This window comes from Archocentrus centrarchus, chromosome 8, assembly GCF_007364275.1.
Source record: "Archocentrus centrarchus isolate MPI-CPG fArcCen1 chromosome 8, fArcCen1, whole genome shotgun sequence".
NCBI lineage: Eukaryota > Metazoa > Chordata > Actinopteri > Cichliformes > Cichlidae > Archocentrus > Archocentrus centrarchus.
In genome coordinates this window covers 9,527,939-9,541,688 of record NC_044353.1, presented here as the reverse complement: position 1 = coordinate 9,541,688, position 13,750 = coordinate 9,527,939, and the positions used below count along the sequence as shown (strand labels likewise).

Sequence of the window (13,750 nt, the reverse complement as noted above, 5' to 3'; positions counted from 1 at the left end):
CAGTCGACTCATCTTTCACTAAATTACTTTGAGCCAGTTCTACTAAATTTAGGCAAGTAGCTCCTATCAGCTGTAACAAGAAGTGCCTCAAAACAAGTATAATTAAACCAAGTGCAAGTCACTAGAAAGACAGTAATAGTCGCACCTGATCCTTCAGTTAGTTTAAGTAGCTAACCAGCTAACTAGATATAGTTGGCCGTGAGCTTAGGTTATTACGAAGCATCACTCACTAGGCTTAAAATATGCAAGTGAGCAAAACAATGCAGTTTCTCCAATAGTCACTTGAGGCTCATTTCTAGTTTTGAGCAGCAAAAAATACAAAAAAAACCCCCCCAAAAAACATGGTGACAGGCCAGTGCAGGTGTCCAGTGGTGTTTTATTTTTAAGTACTTTTTTTAAGTAGCCACTTAACTGGGTACAACCATCTTCAAAAATGAAGACGTCTTCAAAACCGTCGTCAAAAATGACAGAATCTTTAAATTTGGAGGATGCTCGTGTAGATATTTTTTTTACTTTCTCAGATAAAGGACAAAACAATTTTTATTTCACAGCAGAACAGCCTGGCTTTGTAAAACATGCCTCAAACAAGTTCACTGATTTTAATTGGTGGTATTTATCTTTTCCAGATCACAGAGAATCATAGAGGAAAAAAAAAAACTATGGACTCATCAACAAAAACATTACTTATTTATTGCACTTCCTCATTTTTAAATTGCCAGAACTGTTTGAAGTGTGGCCTTCGCTCATGAAAATCGTCCATGAAACTGGTTCCAGCTTTAGTGAATAGCTGCTGACAGGTTACCTTTGCAGGAGACACCCCCCCCCCCCCCCCCCCCCCCCCCCCCCCACACACACACACACACACACTTTTTTTTTCAGTTTCCACCATGGATTTTCAGTCACGTTTCACTCCTTGGTCTGTGGCGTGATATATTATCATCCTGAAAATGACTTGATCACCACCCAATCAGCCACAGTAACCTTGTTCTCTCCTGTTTTGGTGTTTCCTGCTGGTTTGCACTCGGCTGTGCTGTATGTTCATTCAGCCCATTTCTTACAGTTGTGTCAGCCACGCTGACTCCTGTTTCTGCACATTTGCTTTTCATTTGGTGCTTTGACATCTTCCGTCTACTTGTATATTTCCCTTTTCTAACCTTCACATTTTGTTTGTATTTGCTCCATATTTTACACACAGCTAATTGGGAGCAACCAACATCTTGAAGGAGTTTGGCTTCAACTGACAGCTCTCTTGCTGGGGGTCACGCTTCCTTTCACTTAGCCAGGTGCAACAGCTTGTTAAGGTCTGTAAATGCTTTATTTTAGCTGCATATTATTTATGTATTCATTTATTTATTTTTTGGATGTTTAGATTTGTGCAGGTATTTGTTTTAGACTTGCAGAATACAAAGTGATTCCATAATTCTTCATCTTCTTGGAAAAGATATGCCATTAATTAACATAATTTAATTAAACTTGTTTGAAGTATGTGTCACAAATTTAAAAAATTGTTTTGTGTTATATCTCTGGTTTGTTTATTTGCTACAGTGTAAAAAGCTGAATAAACATCCTTCGAGTGTTTTTCCCAGGGGTCGGAGAATGTGCAGCCTTTTAAGGGAAAGCAAAAGAAGGCAGTAGTTTTTCTGCCAGCGTAATGTTGTTTCATGTATACACTTTTTAAATATCATATTTCTATATTTGTTTCAATATTGAACACATTTGGTTTCTAATTCTCAGCTGTGATTGTCTTTGTTTTATCATTTTTTTCCCTTTTAGCTCACTTTTTTCCCCGTTTTTTGGCTGAGTCAGACATGTACCATTTACATGAGCAACCCCCACAGTGCCTCACATTTTGGTAATCTCTCCATCAGCGCACCCGTCTCATTGTTATTACAGGGAGATGCAGGCGATAAGACTGTCACATATGCTCCGTGTTCATCAGTGGTCTGAATCACGTACAGACTGATTCACACCTGCCTTAAGAGACCGGAGCCGGCAGGTGGCTGGGATTCAGCAACACTCCTTTTGAATGGGAGGCCCACATGCACGCACGCACGCACGCACGCACGCACGCACGCACACACACACGCACACACACACACACACACACAGTAAAACACAGAGGTGTTTGGCAGCTGTCGCAGGCTTATCTCCCACACCTCCCTCTCCAAGGCTGATCCAACACGCAGTTTGCCAGGCTTTGAAGAACCTCTCTCTCTCTCTCTCTCTCTCTCTCTCTCTCTCTCTCATACACACACACACACACACACACATACCCCCACACACACATGCTCCCTCCTCCCTTTCCCTCTTACTCTTTGCTGCTTTCTTATCCCAGATGTTATCTCCACTTAAGGGAAGTGTGAGGGAAAATGCAACAGGGCCTTTTTTCATGAACAGGTAACTGAGTGCTCTCAGTTTTCTGTCCTAAAGAAAGCCAATGCTGGTACTGGACTTTCATCTTTCCACAAACTGTAACACTTCAGCCATCATTTTAAAGTACACAATTACTTTTTAAACAAAACAGCCTTAGACAAAAAAAAAAAAAGAAAAGAAAAAAAAGAAGTCAGTACATCTTAATTTCATTCTTTTGATTTGATGTCAGCTGAGGAAGATAAATGAAGCCGGTGATTATTTATTTTTTTTTTTTTTTTGGAATCAAATCTTCTTTCACATGGAAAAACAACAACTTTCTTCTATGTTTGTGAGACAGCATCATGAGAATAATAAGTGCTATCTCCTCAGCTGTCCCCAGGCTCTTCTAATGAGCTGTGTTATCTCATCCACACATCCCCACTCTGCTCACACTGTCACTGTAGTGGTTTTCCTGCAGTGACAATAGCTTGAGTGCTGATAATAAGCCATGTGTGGAGCAGCAGGCTCCAAATGCCTCTCAATAAAAATCTGTCACACATTTGCCAAATAACCGAGTTACTGAAAAGCCCAGCCACATGTAAATCTCAGCCACTGACTCTAATTCCACTACATCCTGCTGCAATCTAATACCCAAGTAAATTGGTGTGAAAGTTCTCAATAGGGTGACTACAGGTCATTAGAGAAGAACATTTAGTTAATTGAGTTAAATAAGGTGTTTTATTAGGTCTAAAATACCGTCTGCAATCAGAGAGACACATTGCAGGACTGAGCTTCTTTTATAAGTTTAAAAAGGAATGGTTACTGCAAAACAGCTGCTTGCTTTGATTGGACAGCCAGAGTGGCAATGTGTCTTTTCTGGGTCTGCTTTCATTTGGTTTCAAGGGCCTACTTAGAGCTATGCTATTCCAATCTATTTATGTTCAAGTGCCATCTATCAGGCTTAGTAAGGAAGCGCTCTCGGTGGGTGTGCATATTGGATGAAAATTACGCATCCCACAGCTCGGCGGAGGCGGTTTTTCGCCCCGTCTGCAGGGAAAAATCACACTTCAGAAACAATCAAATGTCTGTGCATGATGATCTCTAATGAAATTTGGTTACGGGTGGTTTGAAAACCCACCATCGCAGCAGCAGGAATTTACCAACCCTGTCAACAGGTGTCAGATGTTTAACGGTACGACATGTATGACAGCGCTTGTGAGACGTGAGGCAGGGCTTTCTGTGTGATCTGGCCTGAAAAGAATGTGCCGCTTCTTCAGAGACGGAGAGGGAAAGAATTCCAGCACAATTGTTGTTTATCTAGGAGCAATTATTCTCTCACTGTGTATAATCCTGTACAGTCGCTGGTATCATGAGCCGGAGACGTGCGCCAAATCAAACAGGGTTCGTGTCTCGTGGCAGCCTGTGATCTGAGGGAAAGACAGCACTTAGGCTGCAGATTACAGAGCCATATTTTCACGACAACAGTTGGTTTATTGATCTGACAAAGAGAGACGAACGCGTACTTACTGTGACTGCATCACGTGTACTCGATTCCAGTGTATAGAGCTTATACAATGCTTGCATAACACCTATGGCGCATATGTGGGTGATATTTCAGAAGAGTTGCAAGAGTTCATTCATATCCATGAAGTGCCTTTGTACTTTCTGTGTATTATAAAAAGAAAAATAGCGCTTGGATTGTGTTAAATGACAGCCTTAATATTTTTGGGGGGTACAGATGAAAATCACTCTGTGAACTGCACCCCACACTTACACTATAACAAGTGAGCTTTCTCCCTCATTTCCACTGCTTTGTCTCAGCAGCAGTGTAGTATCATTTAATAATAACACGCGCAAAAGCAATACTTCAGCTGGCGATCATATGGCAACACATAAAAGCTTTTCTAGGAGGTTCTCCAACATCAGTTTCGATTACTAGATGGAGCCCAAAAAATACATTATTGTTCCCCCAGCATTTTATCATTTTAAAAACATGTGCATAACTATTTTACGGCTGCAGCTATAGAGTTACACCCTTCTTTACAGCTTATTGTTTTGTTTTTGAGCAACTATAAAAATGTATTATAAAATATTTATAATAAAAAGTAGCCTTTTTTAAGCTTTCCACTGTGATTTTCCTCAAATCACATTTTGCGTACAGTATATTATAATCCTGTTTTTCACAGTTTCACTGCATCATGAACACCAGAAAGTTTTTTTTTTTTCCCCCCCTCAATTTTTTCCTAATACATTTAATGCTGTGTTGAACACTTTGCATGCACTGTGTATACTGACAAAATAAGCATTACTGTAGAGAGCTGTAGCAGTTGTAGCAGTGTGGTTTTAATAGATAAGGTCATGCCCTAATCTTTTCCTTAAACTAGAAAGCTGTGTCTAATAATGCAATGAAGAGATTATGCTTTATTCTCTGGCAGTAGTCCTTATTAAGGCTCATAAAAACACCACTGAGTCGCTGATCACATCGTGTTGCATGAAATGGATGGCAGAAAAACAAATAATTTCTGCCGTTAGGGTTGCTATTAAATCTTTGTCATAAATACAGTTTTGTAGCTGCCATGGCCCCAGAATGGTGCACTTAGCCTCGTTATTAAAGCCAGTGCATGTGTCACACAGAATTCGTGGACTTTCTTTCATAAAGCACGTTTGACTCGGCGATGCAAAAGCATAAAAATGATCCACGATCCGTCACCCTCGGCTGCCTCCAGGCTTACTTCCACCAGGCTCACGCCCCCCCCCCCCCCCACAATAAATATTTCAATCACACAACACTGCAGCAGCTGTGAGGTTGATAAGGGCAAAGACAACAACAAAGGACTTCAGCAACAAGGACTCCAGATGATGAATCCTTTTTACAAGTTTCCGGAGTGCTTTTGATGATTTCAGAAAAATGTAAACAGTGAACGAAAACCAAATGGATTTGCAGTGGGGAGATTTCTATCTCCCACAGAATGGATCGGGTTTACGCAGTGACCTCTGCCCCTGTCCCCTTGGTGTTATATAAACAAACAAAGCATCAAAATACGAAAATTATTTAAAGATTTTGCTTTTCTTTGATCAAGTCGAAAAGGAGATGGCATGAATGAGACAAACAACTGAATGAACATGAGGAGTTGGTGTTCAAGATGTGGTTTTAATGAGGCACATATTGGAGGTGGTGGTGGTGGTGGTGGTGTGGGGGGGGGTGAAAAATGTGAATACTTCGTTCGCTTTGCTGCACTTTGTCACTTATATACTATTTATATTAAAAGGAGAGGCAGAGACTCCAGCTTTGGCTGTTCAATATCACACAAACTAGCTACATTCTTTTAGCAGCTATTAGACACTGACGGATACTGTGCAAAAGTTTTGAACCACCCTTCATGTCTTTATATTTTTCTACGAACATGGGAAATAAGTGCAGTGATTTATTGAAACATGTGCAAACACACATGAAGATGCACTTTAAAAGAAAAAAAAGAGTTTGTACAATTCTAATGAGCTTGAAAGTCAATATTTGATGTGACCACATTTATTCTTCAGCACAGTCTGAACTCTCTGAGGCAGCTTTCTTCTTATTTCTTTAAGCAGTCTTCAGGAATAGTTCTCCAGGCTTCTTGAAGGACATTCAAAGCTCTTCTTTGGATGTTTCTGCCTTTTGTTCTGTTCTCTGCAAAGATGATCCCACACTGCTTCAATAATGTTGACGTCCGGGCTCTGGGGAGGCCAATCCATGACTGATAGTGTTCACTTGTGTGTTTTTCTATCCAGGCACACTGTAAAACCTAACAGTATATCTTAATAAAAGAAGTAAGTTCATTTAACTTAATCTGCTGAAAAAGTGGGAGCCACTCATTCTCATAAATTAAATAGATTTAAAAATGAATTGTTGAAGTTCTAACTCAGTTGTTTTAAGTACACTTAAATGTGTTGAGTATTTTAAGTTGTTGTAATATATTTCCAGTTAGCTCCACTGACTGATTTTCTTGGAGTTTACCTTATATCATTACAAAAAATGTAAACACCACTTCATCTTTCATCTTTCAGTTGTTGTTTCTATTTCAGTTTTTAAATAATCACATACCAAATATGTATGCAGATAATTGTTAGTGATTCCCCACAGTGTAAAGATTTGATGTTGGTCATATCAAAAAGATAGAATAAATAATTAAATCAGTAACTTTTAAATAAATTGATTCAAAGAAAATTCACTAGTATAAATTCACTATAAACACAAATAATGTTTGTAGAAGTACATTTGTACATTAAAAAAAAAAAAAGAGGCACTCATGAGCGCCTGGGCGGCTCAATGGAAGATCAGGTGACCACGCGTGCCACGTGGCGTGACGGCGCGGGTTTGCATCCCGACCTTCATGACTTCCCCTTCTCTCCTCACCACTGACTGTCAAATAAAGCCCCCCCCCACCCCAAGAAAAAAAATGGCAGGAATGTTATGTTTTCTTTTAATCAGAGCATTTTTGGCTTTATACATCCAAGCTGCTTTAACACAGAATATCTGAGTTACTTTTACTCATAATGAGTAATTTTTTTCATGCTTTAAATGTTTGAGTTAATGAACTTCAATGATTCAAGGCAATCAGTTTCCTCAAATAATTTGAGTTGAACTAACTCATCTGGTTTTACAGTGTATGATTTTACTGCATTTGGCAAGTTTGGGATCATTGTCATGCTGAAAAATTGTTGCCACTAAGGCACTTTCCAGATGGTACGGCACAGTGGGTCAAAATCTGATGGTGCTTTTCTGCATTCACAGTTCCATCAATTTTGACAAGATCTCCAACCGCACTGGCTGAAATGCAGTCACTCACTGCTGGACACTGATGAACATTTGAACAAGAACTTTCAGATTCATAACTCCATCAGACCTGTTGCCACTGATTTTCAGTCCAGTTCTTGTGTAATGTGGCATACCTCAGCTTTTTCGCCCTGTTTCCCTTCCTAAAGAATGGCTTCCTGACAGCCGTCCTTCCACTGAGACCATTTCTGATGAGGCTTCAGTGAACAGTAGATGGATCAGCTGAAAGTCCAGATGCATCACTCAGGTCTTGTGTATTTTCTATGCTGAGATATGTTCTTGGCTCAGAACCACCTTGTTATTGCAAAAATACTATTTTATTTTGTCTGTCAAACTGTGTTATCTTTGGCACTTTTGTACATTCAAACTAAAGAAAAGGGAACAAATGATGTGTTTTTGTGACAGCCTGCTGTAACAAAGTGCCTAAAGACACAAGTTAAAATTGGTGCCTTGCTAACTTGTCTGTTATGAGTAGACACAACACTGGCTCATCCTTTGAGTTAGGTGCCTTTTTTAATGCTTGAATGATTCAAAGGTCAACAAAAAACATCCCTCTGAAAATGGTCAGGTACAAAGAATTGACTGAAAATGAGTGAAAAAGCAGCCAATGTCCAAAGAAGAACTTTGAAAGAGCTTCAGAAAGCCTGAAAAACTGTTTCTCAAGACCAGTTTAAAAAATTACAAGAAAGTCTGGCTCCTTGGAAGCAAAATATTTTTAAAAAATGAGGGTTGGCTCAAGGCTTTTGAACGGTGCTGTAGCCCAAAACTATCCAGTGCCTCACAATTACAGACCATATATTTTCCCAGGGACAAGAAACTGAAGCAACATGCATTTAACTACAGGATTTCTAAAACAGGATTTACTGCGGTGTTTATCATACAATTACTAAGTGGCAAGTGAAGTTTGCAACTGCTTAAAAATGCAGTTCCTTTAATGGTCGCTAGATGGTGGTTAAAAAAATGTTTGAAAAAAAAAAACTGCAACAAATTTCACCTTTTTTGCAGAATAAATTGGGGTCTCAGTCTTGTGTCTCTAAATTATGTATAATTATGAATTAAGGGGAAATTTTTTTTTACCAAAAGTCAGTTATCTATAAGGCACCAAGTCACAGTAATTTTATCTCAAGACACTTTATGTTGTAAGGTAAATAGAATCAAGACGATCCTATGATTCCCTATGAGAAAGATCTCAGCTATAGCGGTAAGGAGGACAAAAACCTTCTTTTTAAAAGGCGATCTGCTGTGACCAGTTGGGGTGCAGCCAAACTGCAGCTGAGGAGCATAATTTTCAAAGTGGACAAAACAGTTCTTTGGCATATTTGTATAAACTGTCAGAGCTGCAAGCCTCTGGCTAGGTATTTATCTTGACAATGTTAGGAGCACATCACAGCCAAAGTGCAGCTTCTAAAACACAAGAAATCATTTTACCCGTTTTTAAACAATCATCTGTTGCAAATTCCATCAAAAGGAGAATCTAGTTAACTTAGTTTGTTAAAAAAAAAAAAAATGGATTCCCACTGTTTTTGGTTCTCACACACATACTCACTCTTTTGTTTATCCACGTTATACAAAGGAGGGGGTCAACCCTTTGTTAGCAGTCTCTGTTCCTCAAGTCTCCGGCTGTGGCAACAGCAAATAACTGCACTGTCAAAACCCAGATATGCCACAGTGTCCCCACGCTCCCCCGCTACTTAACTGTCTGTATGGCCTTTGCAGCTGAATGATCACAAATCATTTTAGTGCCAGCTTACGCAGATACTCCATCAATCAAGTTAAATTCAAGATGCCTGGAGAACGCTAACATAAGGAAAGCTGACGTGGCAGAAAAAGAAATAAAAGCTGAATGTCTCCTTTTTGGTTAATTACATTTCTGACCAGACAAACACACATCATAACAAACAGTGAGGCTACAGAGTGTCTGTCGATTTCTTAGCAAAAATACATTTTAATTTCACTTTGACACGTTTGTCTGACTCGACTGTTCCCACAGACTATTGCATTCGTTTTGTCCCCTGGCTCCACCACATTGCCCACCCAGGTGGTCAGTCTGCTCAGGCTGATTGGGTATGAGTGCTGTCAGCTGTGTCCTGCTACTGAAGGACCAAATGTGAGAAGCCACCAAGTGTGGTTGCCAGATATGGATAAGCACTGGGAGTCTAGACTTGGGCGCAGGATCTGTTGGAATATCAGCCCTCGGGTTAGTTCAGGGGCCAGTGTCCTTCACATACTGAGCATGGATCGTCACAAACTGGGCTTGGTTCTACTTATTAGGCATGCATGATGGCAATGCAAAACTATCCGCTTTGGGTTATTTGAATTTTGGCTGAAAACAACTAGCCACATCTTTCACACTTTCACAGAGAGCTAACATTACATCACACATTTTATGGTCTGTGGCAGCAAAGCAAAGCTGACAAGAACCTTTACCTCTTTCCATTTAATATGAAGGCCAAAGGCTAACAGAATGGTTTAGCTGCATCTGCCTGCTTGCATGAGGGCAGGTGCTATCAGGCTAATGATGCCATCATGGCTAATTTGGCAGTCACACATCTGCTCCATGTGGGGTGTTGCGACAGCACTGCTACCATAACAGCAGACACATAAACATAATGAGCCATCACTCAGCTCACCTTTCACCTCTGAGGAGCTGTCAGACAACACAAGGTTGCACTTTGTGCCCTGGGACCAGGTAAGAGATGAAAGGTATGAGCTGAGCTGATGAATTGAATTATCCTCGTGATGAAAGCCCATCTAAAGCGTTCGCTCTTTTCCACTTCACCCAGGCCCGAGCATGTTCCCGTGTCTCTGTGAAAATGTGCTGCATTACTGTGTTTGCTTTCGGCCTCAGTGTAGATATCAATTGATGTTTTGTGTGATGCAACGTGAGTTAAAAAAAAAAAAAAACTATTGCAAGTTTTTTTCTGGGATTATGTGAAATAATCCCAGCTGTACATATTGAAAGTACATATGTTTTCTACAATAGCTGATACAGTTATCCTTATTTGAAAGCTTAAAGGGATAAAGTTGTGTATGCTCTTTTACATGTCTGTAATCAGGAAAACTTATAGCTGCTCCAACCCAAACTGAAGTCTAGATTAAATATATTAATATAAGATAGAAAGGAGAGTGTTTTTCACTACATGAAACTTTACCATGATCAGTTCATCTGTGTTTAAACGGGTCGATCACATCAGAGCACCTGTCAGCCTCTGACCTAACAGGAATTCCCCTATGGGTGTTAGGCATAATAAAGATTTTGGAAGCAAATTTCTACACTACACTGAAGAGAACGTGTCATTGTAAATGTTTCCCATGCAGCTTATGTGTATATTATTTTATATTTCGACGTTCTAATAAGGTTATCATTATACCACCAACCACTTTGTCTAATAGCAGAGTACCCTGCTGCTGATTATTGGTTGCAAAATGTGTGTAAACTCTCTGCCGACTGCTTCTCTCAGTGTGGGAATAAGTCTTCTCCCTGACTTGCAGGTCCCGTCTCGCCGTGCAGCATGCGCTGATGTCATGGGAGGCGTTCCCCCTCTTTATGAGCACAGCTCTGTGATCTCTGGTGGAGATCAATTAGTTGAGCAATCAGCCCGCCCCGTGCTTTTGTGTGAGTAACTGCTCGTAAACCGTTTGGTTGCCTGGCGAAGGGGGAATGCACTGCCTCAACATCAACAGCCACCCAAGTCAGCCTGACCAAAGTAGCGCTCCACTCTCCTTCTCAGTATGGTATATGTCATTAGGTAATGCAGCGTGACAGCAGCTCATGCAATTTACCACTACTCAGTGTAATTTAAGTTTAGCTGGTAATAATTTGTGTGGGTCAATTAATGACCTGCTAGAGGTGACTCGAAAAGAATAGTAGTTCCCGCAGGTTTTAATGATCTGCAGACATTAATCCTGGCTTTACCTGCTTGGCTTCACAATGTTGTGCGTGTGTAGCAGTACAATGAAGCGTTTCCCATTTTCTCTGCAGTGTGCGAGCTCTGTCTGATCTGAGCCATGACCCTTTTTACTTCTAAGGAAAAATCAAGACCCAACATTTTGTACCAGCCACGTTTTGTAATTGTGCAATCAGTAATGACCAGAGTTATTCACTCCCCTTTCTAAACAGCCGGCTGCTAGGTGGTGCCAAGGATAACACACCCTCTCTTATGAATAATAATGCATAATGGCCAGTGTATCTCAGCCCATTTATCCTGTTGTTGCAGGATTGGGAGCAGTCCAGAGGAGGCGGGATTGGGCGTAGCGCTGGTTCAGTTTGCTGGAACATACGCCGTACTGCAACAGTCTTACTTGGAATCTCTGTTGCATGTCACTCGTTTTCTGTCAGGCTTTTGTCTTATCTTTTCATACTGTAAGCTTATTATTCAAAGTACAATATCATGGAAAAATCGGGGGTGGGGGGTGGACATCCTGGCTGTTAGTTTTTTCGTTTCTTAGTTTTTCCTCAGATGTCCAGACCTGTTGTCAAGGCCTCTCTCTCACCTGATCCTCCCACCATCAGAGGTCATATGTTTAAATTTAACACTGAGCCAAATCTTGATCCCGTCTGAGGTTTGCTTCCTGGCAGCCCACTGGAGGAAACAAGACTGCACTTAGTTTCAATTAAAGCACAAAGCTGATAGATTGGTGACGGAACATCCTGCTGTCACTGCTGTTCAAGACGACGGGGTGTTCACTGGAGAATACTTCCTTTTTTTTATGCATTGTGTGTGTGTGTGTGTGTGTGTGTGTGTGTGTGTGTGTGTGTGTGTGTGTGTGTGTGTGTGTGTGTGTGTGTGTGTGTGTGTGTATGTGTGCGTGTGTGCGTCAGTCATTAAACACACCCACTGTGACTGTTGTTGAAATATTCTCTTGAGTAATAATCTCATAAAAGCTTATTAGTTTCTGATAAAACTGTGTGTTTTTGTTTGATGCCTTGTATATTTTCATTTATGAACTGGAGAGCTTCCAAATTGTAGGTGTGGAAACATGCTGACAGGAGTGCTGGTCCTTTCCTTCCTCGAGTTTATGGGAGAGGTGATGAAAAGGTCCTCGGTCATTAAGGTCATTAAGCTTGATAAGCAAATTCTGTTCCCTCCGTTCTGTCTCTAAAGGCAGCTTTTATGGTATGTGGATTACATGTGTGCAATACAAAGCCCCATCCCTCCTTTCTTAACTGTTCATCTATTACTTTGAGCTAAGAGTAGCTTTAATCTAACTATTTACACCTTTTAGCCTTTACTTTTTACAATGTATCCCAAAAGCACAAGGTGATTATTTAAACTTAACCTCAACGTTTATCAAACTATTGCAGCCATTTAACCAGTATGTTAACTGTTTTTGTTGTTCATTAATTTTACAGTTATTTCAACCATCCATCCAATGCTTTTAGCAAACTAGTTGAACTTCTCTTTACAATTTCCACTTACTGTTTTGTTCTGTTCTCTGTGAAGATGATGCCAAACTGCTTCAGTAATGTTGAGTTGAGTTGACTGATGGTGTTCCACTGTGTGTTTTTCTATCCAGGTATGCTTTTACTGCATTGACAGAGAAATCTGATAGTACTTATTTGCATACATACTTCCATCAATTTTGACAATATCTCCAACACCACTGGCACCACTGCAGCCCCAAACCATGACTGAGCCTCCACAGTGTTTGACACATGGCTGCAGGCACTCACTGTTGTTCCTCTCTCCTGACCTCTCTCATTGGTACATATTGATGACCATTTGAACCAAAAGTTTCAAATTTAGATCCTTCACTCCATCAGACCTGTTGCCACTGATTTTCAGTCCAGTTCTTGTGTAGTTTAGCATACCTCAGCCTTTTCTCCCTGTTTCCCTTCCTCAAAAATGGCTTCTTGACAGCCACCCTCAGGTCTTGTGTCAGGTCTTTGCTGGATTTTTCTTCCTATTTCTCAAGCACATGACTTCCAGATACTGTTCATCATAGTTTTTAGCCTGCCACGTCTTCTTTTGTCCTCCACTTGTCCCATTTTCTTACATTTCTTTAAGGACAAACTGCACACCATGCTGAACTATTCCAAGTTTTCTGCTAATAGCTTTATGGGAATCACCTTTTTGGTGGAAAAATATTATTTTATGTCTGTTAGACTGTGTTATCTTTGACATTTTTTCATAGATCCAACTAAAGAAATGGCAAAAAAAATGGTGTGTTTTTGCAACAGGCTGCTAGTAACAAAGTGGCTAAAGATACAATTCAAAATTGGTTCTTTGCTAAGCTGTCTGTTATGTGTAGACACAACACTGGTTCCTCCTTTGCTTGAATGATTATAGGTCAGTTTATAAATGGCTGGTCAGATATTAAGACTGGACTGAACAAGCAGCCAGTGTCCACAGAAAAACTTGAAAGAGCTTCAGAAAGCCTGGAGAACTGTTGCTCAAGACCACATGACAATACTAAAATAAATTCTGGCTCCTTGGAAGCAAAATATGAAGAAATGAGGGGTGGCTTGAGACTTTTGCACAGTATTGTGATTCTTGGATATGCATTTTTAATCTGCATAAACAATCACTGGGACCTGGTTGGTAGTCAGTGCTTTAAAGTACCTAGTAGAAGCACACAGTCACA

At 40.3% G+C, this 13,750-nt stretch overlaps 1 protein-coding gene across 1 annotated transcript in view; it reads right to left on the bottom strand.

The window, feature by feature from the left end:
- Positions 1-13,750, bottom strand: part of ntn1b (netrin 1b) — a 51,909-nt gene that overhangs the window by 19,486 nt on the left and 18,673 nt on the right. The gene's annotated exons all lie outside the window — the stretch shown is intronic.